General features: G+C 43.2%; 1 pseudogene; it reads left to right on the forward strand.

The window, feature by feature from the left end:
- The first annotated feature begins 3,031 nt into the window (after positions 1-3,031).
- LOC119350060 lies at positions 3,032-3,876 on the forward strand (annotated as a pseudogene).
- The last annotated feature ends 11,580 nt before the right edge of the window (positions 3,877-15,456 follow it).

Consider the following 15,456-nt stretch of genomic DNA (forward strand, 5'->3'; position numbering starts at 1 on the left):
ATAAGATGTAGTATTTCTGTGAGGACTTGCCTAGTGATTTTATTGGAACATTTACCTTAAAATTCTGCGGATGCAAAACAATTAATATCATGGAACTTTCTAAACACACATAAATATGATAGTTCTGAACTAAACAATAGATGCGGGTTTTTCCGAACTACAAAGCTTATAGTGAAATGCGTATCTCTCATAGTTTTGTTGTGAGCACATGAGATTGCAGAATGCATGTATCATTAGAAGTTTAGGTACATGCCCTCCATTATCTCAGAAAAGATGCGTGCCTCAACCCAACCTACTTGTACTGCGAAGCAGTGCATGAATCGAGAGAAGGGAGGCACAATCTTTCATGGCGTGCGAGTCTGATCTGATATGAACCCCAATGAAGGAATGGAGAACAAAATGAACATGGATAGAAGGCAACCCTGGGTATACACTGTCGAATAGCATCCGGCGGCACGAACCATAGCTAAACGCGCCGCTTCGAGGACACCTTCTTCGTCGCGCCGCTTCAGCCGCAGAAGCAAAACCACCGACTCCGGCGGCGGCGGAGCAACCGCATGGGTAGAGGAGGAAGGGGAGGGGTCGGTCGTCAATGTCACGGACCTGGATGACGATGGTGGAGTCAGCCCACGGGTAGCCATAGCGATCTCTGGTTTCTCCTCGTGAGATGCATGAACAGGGGCCAGCAGCGCTAGCAAGGAGGAGGGCGAGCAGGGCCGTGGTCGCGTCCCACGGTGTTAGGCACCAGGGCGCTAGACGGTGGGAGCGTCGTCCACGGCGCCGCTGGCTCACGGCGCTGCAGCACGTCCTTGGAGAAGGCCAGCAACTGGAGGCAACGCGTGGCTGTAACTGTGGTCGCTCTTCTTGGCCTTCATGGGACTTTGAAGCCGATGACGTATCCATCACCGTCGGCGAACCCAGCATCCATTATCCAGTGGAGGAAGGAGCTTGGTTGACGCCGTTGCCATGCCACCACCGCCGTATTGGAGCACGGCCTCCCAGTCCTTGCCCCGATGGTGATGGGGGGTTCCCACCGTGATCGTACTTTTTTTGTGCAGACCAGTGTGAGAGGCGATGAGAGGGTTGGGGAAGATCGGGCACCGGACGTGGGTTCCTGCGTCGCAGGAGAGGGGAGATCGTGGGTGAGAGGATCGGGATAAGACAGGGCGTGGATAGCGTCTTTTTTTTTACGAAGGAATCGTGTGAGGACTATCGATCGTGAGGCGGGGTAGCGAAGGAGGTCGAACCATCACGACGTTCGATCCTCCTTTAATAGTAGAGAAAATATATCGTGGCAGGTGGTACCAAGTGGACTTCTGTTTGACCTAACAGACTTGTGGGCCCCATGTGGCACCTCCGACCCTAATTCTTCCTATATAAATACTCAAATATTCCCCTCAAATCAGAGAGCCACCTGAAATACTTTTTCGACCATCGTAAATTTCTGTTCTCGTGAGATCCCATCTGGAGGCCTCCGCCGGCACTCCGCCGGAGGAGGAGTTGATCATGGAGGGGGTCTACATCAACCTTGTTGCCCTTTCAATGATGCGTGAGTAGTTTAGCACAGACCTACGGGTCCATAGTTCATAGCTAGATGACTTCTTCTCTCTCGATGTTCTTCAATACAATGTTCTCCATGATGTTCTTGGAGTTCTATCCGATGTAATGACTTTTTGCGTTGTGTTTGTTGGGATCCGATGAATTGTGAGTTTTTTATCAAATAATATATGAATATTGAGTTTTCTCTAAACTCTTTTATGCATTATTGCTATAGCTTTGTACTTCTCTCCGATCTATTGATTTGCTTTGGCCAACTAGATTGATTTATCTTGCAACAGGAGATGTGCTTTGTAATGTGCTCAATTTTGCGGTGCTCAATCCCAGTGACAAAAGGGCACATGACATGTATGTATCATTGCTATTAAGGGTAAAAAAGATGGGGTTTATTTATACGTGAATTTATCTTGTTTACATCTTGTCATCTTGCTTAAGGCGTTACTCAGTTCTTTATGAACTTAATACTCTAGAGGCATGCTAGATAGCAGTCGATATGTGAAGTAATAGTATTAGATGCAGGTAGGCGTCGGTCTACTTGTATCGGACGTGATGCCTATGTATGATCATTGTCTTTAATATCGTCATGATTATTTGCTTTTCTATCAATTGCCCAATAGTAACTTGTCTAACCATCATATGTTTTTTTCTCGAGAGAAGCCTCTAGTGGAAACTATGGCCCCGAGGCCTACCTTTATCATATATTAAAATTCAAAAATGCATTAATGTATTATTTATTAATTTATTTATTTTGATATTTCTATGTGATCTATCTATCTATCACCTTACAATTTAATCTTGCAATTAACCGCCAAGGGATTTACAACCTCTTGTTCTCGTTGAGTGCAAAGATTTGTTATCTTGTTTGTGCAGGTATTGCTTACATAGTGTTGTGTGGTTATCCTATTGGATTGATAATCTTGGTTCTTAACTGAGAGATATACTTATCTGTACTGTACTGCATCATTCTCTTTTCTTTGATAAAATCGCAATGCAGCTCACAAGTAGCAGGACCTAAATTTTTAACTTCCACTGCAACTTTTTCAAACTAGCTGTGGCGGGCCTAAACTTTTACCCGTTAATGTAATTTTTTTTCAAAATAGTTGTGACCGGATCCTGAGCGGATCCACAACTCATTTGAGGCCACATATAAGCCTTCTCTAAGTAGTGCCTATCGTACATGTTTTTTTTATCGTGTGCAATGCCTCACCTCCCCCTGTTGCACAACATGGCAAGGTGACGGTTCGACCATCCTTGTGTGATAGGATTTTGAACTGTGTGCGATGACCCAATCTGCACTAGCTAGTGGGGGATCCTGTATCCCAGTCGAACAACCACTATAAAACCAAACCCCATTGCAATGCAAGTATCACTACAGCAGTGCGCTAATTTGTGTGTGAGAGACAGAGAGTGAGAGAACAGAGTGAGTCGTTCCAGTGCTTTGATCTATAGTTTTCTTGGAGACCAACCAAGAGCAATGGCGGCTGGTGGCTGCGACGTCGTCAATGCGAGCTACGATATCAAGCATCTGCTCAAGAGTGACGCCTTGTACATGTACATCCTGGATACCACGGTGTTCCCCCGAGAGCCGGAGTGCATGCACGACCTGCGCCTCCTCACCGACAAGCACCAGAGGTAGTAAAAAAATATAAGAGCGTTTAGATATTATTCTAGTGATCTAGACGCTTTCATATTTGTTTACACAGGGAGTACATAATTACTGCTAGCGCCGTAGCTTCAGTCCAATTCATATTGGTCGGTGCATCCAGGGGCATCATCCAGGGGCCCAGCTGCTGCAGCTGCTGATCAAGATAGCGGGGGCCAGGAACACGATCGAGATCGGTGTGTTCACGGGCTACTCTGCCGGAGGATGCCAAGGTGGTGGCCATCGACGTCAACCAAAAAGACTTCGAGCTCGGCCTGCCCTTCATCCAGCATGCCGGTGTGGTGCACAAGGTGGACTTCTGCAAGGGCAAGGCGCTCGACCGCCTCGAGGAGCTCCTCGCCACTGAGGATGGCGACCCTGCGGCGCAGTACGACTTTGCGTTTGTGGACGCCGACAAGCAGAACTACAGGCAGTACCACGAGCAGCTGATGCGGCTGGTCCGCGTCGGCGGCACCATCGTCTACGACAACACACTCTGGGGCGGCACTGTGGCCGGCGTCGCCATGACTTTGTTAGACATCCTGCCCGGCGTTGTTGTGGACGGTGTCCTCGCATCCATCTCTGACTTTCTCAAGGGCTTCAACGCCGAGCTCGCCGCTAACCAGCGCGTCGACGTCTGCCAGATCGCCGTGGGAGACGGCCTCACCATCCACTAGTAGAAAACAGGGCTAATGTTCGGGCCTGGCCAGCCCATTAGTCCTGGTTCTTCAAGAACCGGGACCTATGGGGGTATTAGACCCGGTTCGTGAGCCCAGGGGGCCGGCCGGGGCCTCGTGGGCATTGGTCCCGGTTCGTGTGGAACCATTTGTTCCGGTTCATGCCACGAACCGGGACCAATGGTCCTCGCTCCTGGCCCACAACCATTGGTCCCGATTCGTGGCTTGAACCGGGACAGAAGGGGGGGGCTTTAGTTCCGGTTCATAGCATGAACCGGGACAAATAACTTGCCTATATATACCCACCACCGCGGCAGAGCACTCCAGTGCTCGTTTTTTCAATCCGGCGAGGAGAGGGCATTTGGGTGCTCTAATTCACCTCCTATGCACATGAGGTGTTCGATGAAATGCCCGAGACACACTAGTTAAGCTTTCTCCTCTCGAAGCTCGACCTCGGAGCTCCATTTTTTCGAGATTTGTCTAGATTTAGCGGTCCGTCACGCCCCATCCCCGTTTTCACCGCCGTTGATCGCCCGTGCCGATCTCGTCGCCGGCACCACCGTGGTGAGCCTCTTGTTCTTATCTTCTTTCTGATACTTGTCTGATTTTTTTACTTTAGGTAGATATTTGTCTGATTTTCTTACTTTTGACACACATAATTATATATAATGCACGCAGATGAACCGACAATGGATGTATGATGACAGACACACCTCCGAGTACATTAAGGGCGTGCATCATTTTCTCGAAGTGGCTGAGGCAAACAAGCAGAATGATTTTATGTGTTGTCCATGCACTAAATGTGGGAATACGAAGTCTTACTCTGACCGGAAAATCCTTCACACCCACCTGCTTTACAAGGGTTTCATGCCACACTATAATGTTTGGACGAGGCACGGAGAAATAGGGGCTATGATGGAAGACGGCGAAGAAGAAGAGGGCGATGACAACTATGTGCCCCCTGAATACTGTGATGCTACAATTGGGGGAGCTGCTGAAGATCAAGAGGAACCAGACGATGTGCCCGATGATGCTGCAATGGGGGAAGCTGCTGAAGATCAAGAGGAACCAGACGATGTTCCCGATGATGATCTCCGTCGGGTCATTGTCGATGCAAGAACGCAATGCGAAAGTCAAAAGGAGAAGCTGAAGTTTGATCGCATGTTAGAGGATCACAAAAAAGGGTTGCACCCCAATTGCGAAGATAACAACACAAAGTTGGGTACCGTACTGGAATTGCTGCAGTGAAAGGCAGAGAATGCTGTGCCTGACAAAGGATTGAGAAGCTACTGAAAATATTGAAGAAGAAGCTTTCAAAGGATAATGAATTGCCCGACAGTACGTACGCAGCAAAGAAGGTCGTATGCCCTCCAGGATTGGAGGTGCAGAAGATACATGCATGCCCTAATGACTACATCCTCTACCATGGTGCGTACGAGGATTTGAACGCATGCCCGGTATGCGGTGCATTGCGGTATAAGATCGGACGAGATGACCGTGGTGATGTTGACGGCGAGTGCCGCGGGAAGAGAGTTCCTGTGAAGGTGATGTGGTATGCTCCTATAATACCACGGTTGAAACGACTGTTCAGAAACAAAGAGCATGCCAAGTTGATGCGATGGCACAGTGAGGACCGTAAGAAAGACGAGAAGTTGAGAGCACCCGCTGACGGGTCGCGGTCGAGAAAAATCGAGAAAGAGTACTTGGATGAGTTTGCACATGACCCAAGGAACGTATGGTTTGGTTTAAGCGCGCATGGCATTAATCCTTCCGGGGAGCAGAGTAGCAATCACAGCACCTAGCCCGTGACTGTATGTATGTATAACCTTCCTCCTTGGATGTGCATGAAGCAAAAGTTCATTATGATGCCAGTTCTCATCCAAGGCCCTAAGCAACCCGGCAACGACATTGATGTGTACCTAAGGCCATTAGTTGAAGAACTTTTACAACTATGGAATGGAAACGGTGTATGTGTGTGGGATGAGCACAGACAGGAGGAATTTAACCTGCACGCATTGCTGTTTGTAACCATCAACGATTGGCCCACTCTCAGTAACCTTTCAGGACAGACAAAGAAGGGATACCATGCATGCACGCACTGTCTAGTTGCCACCGAAAGTATATACCTGGGAAGCTGCAGGAAGAATGTGTACCTAGGCCATCGTCGATTTCTTCCGACCAACCATCAATGTCGAAAGAAAGGCAAGCATTTCAAAGGCGAGGCAGATCACCGGAAGAAGCCCGCCATGCATACCGGTGATTACGTACTTGCTATGGTCAATGATTTACACGTAATCTTTGGAAAGGGTCCCGACGGACTAGCTGTTCCGAGTGACACTGAGGGACATGCACCCATGTGGAAGAAGAAATCTATATTTTGGGACCTACCCGACTAGAAAGACCTAGAGGTCTGCTATTTGATTGACGTGATGCACGTGACGAAGAAGCTTTGCGTGAACCTACTAGGCTTCTTGGGCGTGTATGGGAAGAAAACTGATACAGCTGAGGCACGGGAGGACCTGCAACATTTGCACGAAAAAGACGGCATGCCTCCAAAGCAGTATGAAGGTCCTGCCAGCTACGCTCTTACCAAAGAAGAAAAGGAAATCTTCTTTGAATGCCTGCTTAGTATGTAGGTCCCGACTGGCTTCTCGTCGAATATAAAGGGAATAATAAATATGGTAGAGAAAAAGTTTCAAAACTTGAAGTCTCATGACTGCCACGTGATTATGACGCAACTGCTTCCGTTTGCATTGAGGGGGCTTCTACCGAAAAACGTCCGATTAGCCTTTGTGAACCTATGTGCATTCCTCAGTGCAATCTCTCAGAAGGTGATCGATCCAGAAATCATACCAAGGCTAAGGAGTGATGTGGTGCAATGTCTTGTCAGTTTCGAGCTGGTGTTCCCACCATCCTTCTTCAATATCATGACGCATGTCCTAGTTCATCTAGTTGACGAGATTGTCATTCTGGGCCCCGTATTTCTACACAATATGTACCCCTTTGAGAGGTTCATGGGAGTCCTAAAGAAATATGCCCGTAACCGCGCTAGGCCAGAAGGAAGCATCTCCATGGGCCATCAAATAGAGGATGTCATTGGATTTTGTGTTGACTTCATTCCTGGCCTTAAGAAGATAGGTCTCCCTGAATCACGGTATGAGGGGAGAATGACTGGAAAAGGCACGCTTGGAGGGGACTCAATAATATGTAGGGACGGATATTCTTGGTCTAAAGCACACTACACAATACTAATGAACTCTACCTTGGTGACCCCGTATGTCGATGAACACAAGAACAGTCTGCGCTCCAAACACCCGGAGCGGTGCGACGACTAGATTACAAGTGAACACATCAGGACTTTCAGCAGTTGGTTGGAAACACGTCTCAGAGGTGAGAACACTGTTTGTGCTGAGATCTACTCGTTGTCCAGGGGACCATCTTCGACTGTATTGACTTACAAAGGATGCGAGATAAATGGGAATACATTTTACACGATCGCCCAAGATCAAAAGAGCACCAACCAAAACAGCGGTGTCCGCTTTGATGCAGAAACCGAGAGGGGAAAGGACACATATTATGGTTACATAGTGGACATATGGGAACTTGACTACGGAGTAGATTTTAAGGTCCCATTGTTTAAATGCAACTGGGTCAATCTGTCAGGAGGCAGGGTATAGGTAGACCCACAGTACAGAATGACAACAGTGGATCTGAACAATCTTGGGTACACTAACGAACCGTTCGTCCTAGCCAATGATGTGGCACAAGTTATCTATGTGAAGGACATGTCTACCATACCGAGAAAAAGAAAAAATAAGGAAGCGAATACATCATACGATGAGCCAAAGCGCCACATAGTTCTTTCAGGAAAAAGGGACATCGTGGGAGTGGAGGGCAAGACAGACATGTCCGAAGATTATGAAAAGTTTCATGAAATTCCTCCCTTCAAAGTCAAGGCTGACCCAAGCATCCTCATAAATGATGAAGATTATCCATGGTTACGGCGCAATAAGGAAAGGACACAAGCGCAGGAAAAGTGAAGACTTTCTCCACAACTATTATGATGATACCATGCCAACTTTCAACCTTTTCGTAGTTTATTTCAAATGCCTGTTGTAACAGACAAGTTTCCGTATGAAATCCTGATACTTCGAAAGAGATTGTTCGTTTTGTACATGAAGTGCATCCAGCTTTTGCCGTAACCCTCTCAACTTTCTTGGACATGCTATGTGAATGAAATGATGATACCATGCCAACTTCCAACCTTTTCAGAGTTCATTTGAAATGCTTTTCAATTTCAAGGTCTTATATCTCAATTCCCCACAAAATAAAAGGTCTTATAGCTCAAAAAAACCAGTAAATGTTTTTATAAAACTCTAATAGCAAAAGGAATCAACTAAAAAGCTTTTATAAACCTCTAGTATTTTATAAACTAAAATTATATAAAATTTATGCAACTAAAATTATCAAAGTATTTTCTGTTCAAAACATGAAAAGGAGAAATAATTATCATAAAGAATTTTTTGTTAAAAACTTTAGTAGCAAAAAGAATTGTCATAAAGATTCTTTTGATAGAAACTAAAATAACAAAATTTGTTTTTCAATATAATGATAAAACACAGTAATATTAAATAGCTAGAAAAAGAATCACTCCAAATACTTTTAGTTGCATAAAGATTATAATTATTCAAATTTGGAAACTAATGGAGTAACAGATAGATTATAATTATTCTGAGATAAAAGAAAAAAGAATAAAAAAACAAAGCAAAAATCAAAAGAAAATAAATAATTCAAAGCAAAAAATAAAAAATAAAAATAAAAAAGTGCCACCTATAAAGGGCCACCACGGCCTGAATACGACTAGAAGCCCAACAGTGGGCCAGGATTCAGGCCCGTAATAGCCCCATAGGCCCACAGGCACATATAGTGCGTTTAGGCCCGTAAGCCTGCATTTGAGAGGAGCTCGAGAGGGCAGCAGGACTGGGGCTTATAAAGCACTCTCGAGCTCCCTCAGCTAGCGAGCTGGGACTAAACTTTCATGTCGCGACGCGGGTAGCACAAGCCCTTTAGTCCCGTTTGGTGGCACCAACCGGGACTAAAGGGTGGCATTTGTCCCGGTTTATGCCACCAACCGGGACCAATGCTCTGCCTATATAAGCAACACTCGTGAAAATTTGGTTCAGTTTGTTCTTCCCTGCCAGACGCCGCCAGGCTGCCCGTCTCTGCCTCTCCATCGCCGTCGTCGCTCCGCGCCGCCCCGACACCGTCGCCGCCCCCCACCCCGCGCCCCGTGCCCCGCGACGCTGTCGGCCCCTGCCCATTGCCGCCCCGCCCCGCGCCGCACCTCACCGTCGACCGTCACCGCGCCGCCCCTCACGCACCGTCGCCCTTGTGGTCGTCGTCCCCTGCCCGTCGCCCTCGCCGCGCCCCTCACGTCGTCGCCATCCCGTGAGCAAAATTTTTGCTAATTTAATTTGATATAGTAGTTAATTTAGATGTGTAGTATAATTTAGATGTGTAGTTAATTGAGTTAGATTTGGTTAGATTTTTTTGTAGTTCATAGATTTTTTTTGTTAGATGTGTAGTAATTTAGATGTGTAGTTCATAATTTTTTCATATTGTGTAATTTAAATGTTTAGTATTTTTTTCATATTATTGTTGAATATGCATGTTTGTATGTTCATATATATGCAAAGATTGAATATGTCAATTTTTTATGTTTTTTTTCTGTTCATAGAATTTCTATGATTTTTTTTCTGTTATAATTTTGTTCATAGAATTTTAATGATTTTTTTGTTCATAGAATTTTCTTTGTCAATTTATGTATATGTTCATATTGTGTATGTATAGGAAAATTCTGCATGATCAAAGTTATTTATGAATATGTTCATATTTAGAATATAGGAAAAAGGAAAATAAGAAGAGAAAGTGTTTAATATAATTAGTTAGAAAAATAATAGAACTATAGCTAAACTAGTTTATTTTTAGTAAGTACTACTTTATTTTATTTATAGTAAGTTCTTAATATATAATTGAACTAGCTAGTTGATTTAATAAACTACTTTATTTTACTATATATAGAAGTAGTTTATTTTTAGTAAGTACTACTTTATTTATTTATAGTAAGTGCTTAGTAGTTGAACTAGTTGATTTAATTAATAAAACTACTTTATTTTACTATATATAGAAGTAGTTCCCGCATCGACATCGACTATGCCTATCCCGCATGCTCGTCGTCGACTCGGCGGTGGAGGCTTGCTTAATCAGGGTCATGTCCGGGACTGGGCTCCGCGGGCTGGTATTGGGAGGTGCTACCTTCCGGGGGACGTATATTGGTGAGGAGCCAGCCCGTTGTTGACCCGATCCTTGTTTGGTGGCGGCCGTGTGGGCCAGTGACGGTGCCGAGGCTTCCGGACACCGCGGAGGTGGTACGTCACCGTGTCAGCGAGGAGGACGAGCACGTCCATCGATACATGGTTGCGTTGGAGGGCAGGTTCGACAATACCTGGCAGGTTCTTCACGGAGCTATGATCCTGTGATGGTTCCTTATCTTTGGGTGTCCACCACCGGCGACGATACCCGTCGGGCGCTACGGTTCTAGCTGTATTGGCGATGCTATATGTATGATAGTATTCGAGGAGTATTAGTGATAATATTCGATGATGTATGGACACAAGAGATGATGTACTTTTGGTTATAATTGAATGCATGCTAATTTGAATACTACTTTATTTTACAATTTGGTTTTGCTTATTGAATGCTCATATTGGAAAAGTACTCCTACTTTGAATGCTAAAATTGAAGAGCCCCCTCCATCATCCACGCTGTCGTGGGGGTAACTTCTCCTTCATTCCCGTGTGCTAGACAATTTGGTGTAATAATGCACTCGGGAATGAAAGGAGGAGCTACCATCACCGATAGTCAACCCGTGATTAATAATAATGATCTAATTTAGGTTTTTTAGTACATATATTTAATTGTAGAAGTTTAATATTTTAATTATGAACATAGGCCGGAAATGTCATACTCGGACGACGAAAACCGCCCGGGGGAGTGCCACTGGTGCCACGACAAGCGAGGTATGTGAGACAGGTTCCTTGAGCTGGACGAAGATCGGCGCTTCAGCATTAAGCTCGAGGAGGATGTTCATATGGTACGCAACGAGGACAATAGTTTTTTTCATAATTAAGCACGACTTCAACTATTTTAACGTGTATTTTTCATCTTTTCCAATTCGACTAGCTTATCCCATGCTATGCAAGACGTATGTTTCGGAGAGGATGGGTTTTGAAGACCATGAAAGTATGGAAACCAAAAAAATTCACCTAAGGACCCATCATGGTGTGGATTTTGAAGTAAAGTTGTACAATGCTGAGAGTGTAACACATTTTGTTTGCAAAAATTGGGAAGCACTTTGCAAGATGTATGGTTTTGATGAGGGTATGCTTAGCGCCATGGATCTTGGTGATCCTACAATCGAGCAAGACAATATGGACATTTGGGTCCTTGTGGATACACTTCCAATTCTCCCCTCATGTGAGCTTCTCAAACATAGTTATTAAGTAATTTATATTATTTATTTCAAAATAGTTGACAGCTTATTTCCATTGACAGCTTATTTTCATTCTTCAAAGAATGTGCGGAAGATGGTAGACAAAACTCACTACACCGATGGCTCTGAATTAACTTATAAGGAGAAAAATCATCTGATCGCATTTTGTACTGATCTTGAGAATTACAATGTCTACAGTCGAACTCCTCAACATTATGGTCAATACATGCCACTAGTGCACGTGTTGAACTACGGTAACTACCATAGAGATACCTTGGTAAGATTTTTTACTATTACGACATCCGTGCATCTTTTTGCATACTTCAAAAACTACTACATCATTGCTAACTACGAAGTTATTACTATGTTTTTCAACAGATAATCCTAAATGATTGTGTGCCTCATCTGATGTATACGCATGGTTGCCTTGATGTTTTAAAAATACAACCAGGTCGTCCTACGAACCTCAACTGTCCATACCGGATTTTTAAAAGAAGTGGAGACATGACAATTAAAGAATGGAAAAAATGTATGGACAGTCGTTAAGAGCTTCTTGGAAGCAAAAGGAAGCGAAGCGCAAGAACTGAAGACAGGATGATCTCCATTCTTCATAATGGAGAGTCAGGGTCTATATTGTTTTATGCTATTTTATCTTAAGTGTGTTTAGGTCCTACCTGATACTGATGATCATGTGCTAAGAACAATTATATAGGGTTGGGTTCGATGACTATGAGTATGATGATCGTATGACTTGTTATTAGTAACGAGTAGAAGTTGTATAATGATGCATGATTAGTAGGACTTGTTATTATATATGATGATGTATGATGCGAGCATGAAGAGTTATTATATACTAGTCGTCAACCCGTGCAACTGCACGGGCAAGCATAAATGAACATAAAATGCATGCCTATTAGAAAATGTGAAAGTAGTCCTTGGTGATGTATAGGGGAAAATAAACAACATCACTTCAGTAAATCCTCAATTATAAATTCACTATAAGAAAGATCCATTCTTTAGAAACAAAAAAAATGGAAATAACTTGAGAACTTATTATGGGCAATGAGAAGAATACATTTTAAATCAGCTGCATATTGGGATATTATTTTGCATGGTATTGTAAGAAACGAACCAAATATACATTGAGCATGATTATTTTCATGAAGAGACTTACTTTGTTGTAACCTTGGGTTAAATTTATATTAGGATAACGTCAGCAACTCGCGAAGCATGAAACTCGCCTCTACTAATAATGTCCAACCTGGGAGTACTCCTATAATTGATTGTTAGTTTTCAGTTTAACAAATCAGTCCAAACATATAGATTAATTTAAATTATTATAATGATATTTGATATGGTTGAAGATGGTGTTATTAGAGAAATATCATATATATTTTCCGTATCTTCTAAAGCACAATTGATTTGAAGCTATATTTGTGTTTTGTCATTTATTTAGTTGGTTTTTGGCAATATAAAGTGAACTTCAAATAAACTATAAAGAATTTTGAGAACAATTGATTGTTACATACTAAAGGGATGTCGAGTGAGACCTACAGGAGCATAAATATCTTACTATGACAACTAATGATACAACATTCTTCTTGTATAACTCAGTTTTCATGTAAGTTCAACATATGCACCACAAAATCTTTGTTTTAATTGATAGGCCTCAAAAGGAAAGCTAGATTGGATCACAGAGGCTTTGGAGATTTAAAGGTTGAAGGGAAGGGAATAGAGATACAAATTGGATTGGATAGCATCATGGCCCTTTTCAAATTTGTCAATTCCAATGTGGAGGGACAACTGACCTTGCCGTGTTGTTCTTCTACCCATTTGAATATATTGAGGACTAATAGTTCCCTTCCGCATTGGGCGACCAACTTCTCCGGCGAGCTGCTCCAGATATACTTCTGGCAGCACAAAAAGGGCACGTGGGTAGACGCGCCACAGTTGGAGTACCTAAGCAACGGCCCCTGCGATAATAGGCTGGTGGCGAACGCGTCACAGTATGGCCAGGAAAACCATGTTTGGGAGCTGGCAAAATTTCCTTTTGGTTAATTCATCGGGCGGTTGCAGATGACTGAACGGCGGCGGCTAGACAGGCGTCATGGAGCGAATAAAGCTGAGAAGGGCTTGACAAAGGAAACATGTGGAGATGAAGTTGCATTTGGAGTTTGCTGAATCGATATATATATTTAGAGCTATAAATATCAAAATGTGTATTGTGCAATTTCACTGACATCGCCTACCAAAAATTGTAGCACAAATAGGCATCTTCTTTTGCTTCAACAAAATCTCAGAATAAAACTCCCAACAAAATTTGGTTAAAATTCGGCCATCCATGTTATACAATCCGAAGAAAAAATACCATATGTACAGGAAGATAAATTACATTTTTAGGCAGTAACGTACATCGAAAAATATGTTCATTGGTTCAGCAAATTCATTGTTCGATGGGGAGCCTTAACCTGTTGTACAATCCCAACAAAAACAAACGAATATACAATGTAGACGGTGGTGGGTATTTTTTCAGCAGTGGATTAATCCTGGACATTCGCATCCTTGTAATCTGGAACTAATGGAAGAGAAAATAGTAAGCTACGTATTCTAGCCTCTCATGGAACATATTAGTATATTTGTAAAATTTCAAACTAATAGAAAGGAAAACAATATGCTTGCGTGGAAGATATGAGGGAAAGCATCACATTGTACATGTGCATCGCCCCGCCAACAGCCAAAATCCACCAATCCGTCAACGCGGAGCCTCCCGTTACTCTGTCCTCCAATTTTGCTGAGTTCCTCCTTGCTGCACCAACCTATTAGTGGTTAGATTTTTCAGTCTTCTTTGCTTCTAAAAAGAAGAGATACAAAACCTATGGTTCAAATCCTCATATTTGACACATATTAATTTATAATCCCTTATTTATTAGTAATTGTAGATTATCTGAAAGTCAATTGCTGCTTCATCTTTTGCATAAGCGTAATCAATTGTATCGGATTAGAAGCCGTATGTATGCTATTTTGAATGTTTTGGATGCTCCATTGACATTTGATAATTACCTATTGCATTGAATAGCTAGTGCTTGTCGGTGGATGAATGGAAGATGGTATAACTTTTTGAAAGACCGAAGTTGCTATAACTTAAAAGTCATTTGTATAGGAAAATAATTGAAGCCTAGGCCTCATCCCTTTGTTTAGGTAGGATGATGATCAGCAATATCATGGAGATAATCGGATATTATCCTGTTTCAGGAAAAATAAATAGAAGAGATCCAAATCAGATCCGTTTATATAAAGATCAGCTGATTTTGTAATAACACTTATGAACACAGTGAGTCAGAGGAAGTCAGGGTTGAGTTGAGTCCTTGACCTTTTGAGGGCTAACTGTCCCTTACCAAACAGCATCAACAAAATTAGGAGGAACATCCCTCCATGCTTAGGAACCATGTGTGTTGTCGCAGTTCAGTTGGAGTAGCCACTGGCTGAAACATCATTGCTATTTCAGTATCACAGTTTCACAATGTTCCCATACAGTTTCTTCCCCAAGGAAAGACGATCCAAAGTCCATTAAAAAGGGATTATGTGCTTCCTGCTACAGATGCAGTTGGTTCTCCTCGGCTCCATATGTTAGATAATCTGGTCATGACTCGTCAGCTGTGCTATTTGATGGGGGTATGTACGGTAGTACAAAATTTTCTTTATCAACCATTAATTAGAGATTTATTAATTCAGTTACGTGGGAGTTGTGGGACAAATTGAACAGGCCTGCTGTAGAATAGAGGGGGATTTAATGATAATATTACTTACTGACATTATGAAGATAGGAGCGAATGCCGACGAACTCGACCAGTATATATAGAGGATGTGGATCGATAGCGGTGCTGTCCGTCTAGAATAGTTCCTCGAATCTTCGGCCGTGCAGCGTCACTAACAATGGCGACTGCTAGACCCATTCAAATTAGGTGCTGAATGACCATGCTATGAATCTGAAGTGGTTCCTCCAATCAGCAGCCTCATGAACAACGGCA

This window comes from Triticum dicoccoides, chromosome 1B (assembly GCF_002162155.2).
Source record: "Triticum dicoccoides isolate Atlit2015 ecotype Zavitan chromosome 1B, WEW_v2.0, whole genome shotgun sequence".
NCBI classification, from domain to species: Eukaryota; Viridiplantae; Streptophyta; class Magnoliopsida; order Poales; family Poaceae; genus Triticum; species Triticum dicoccoides.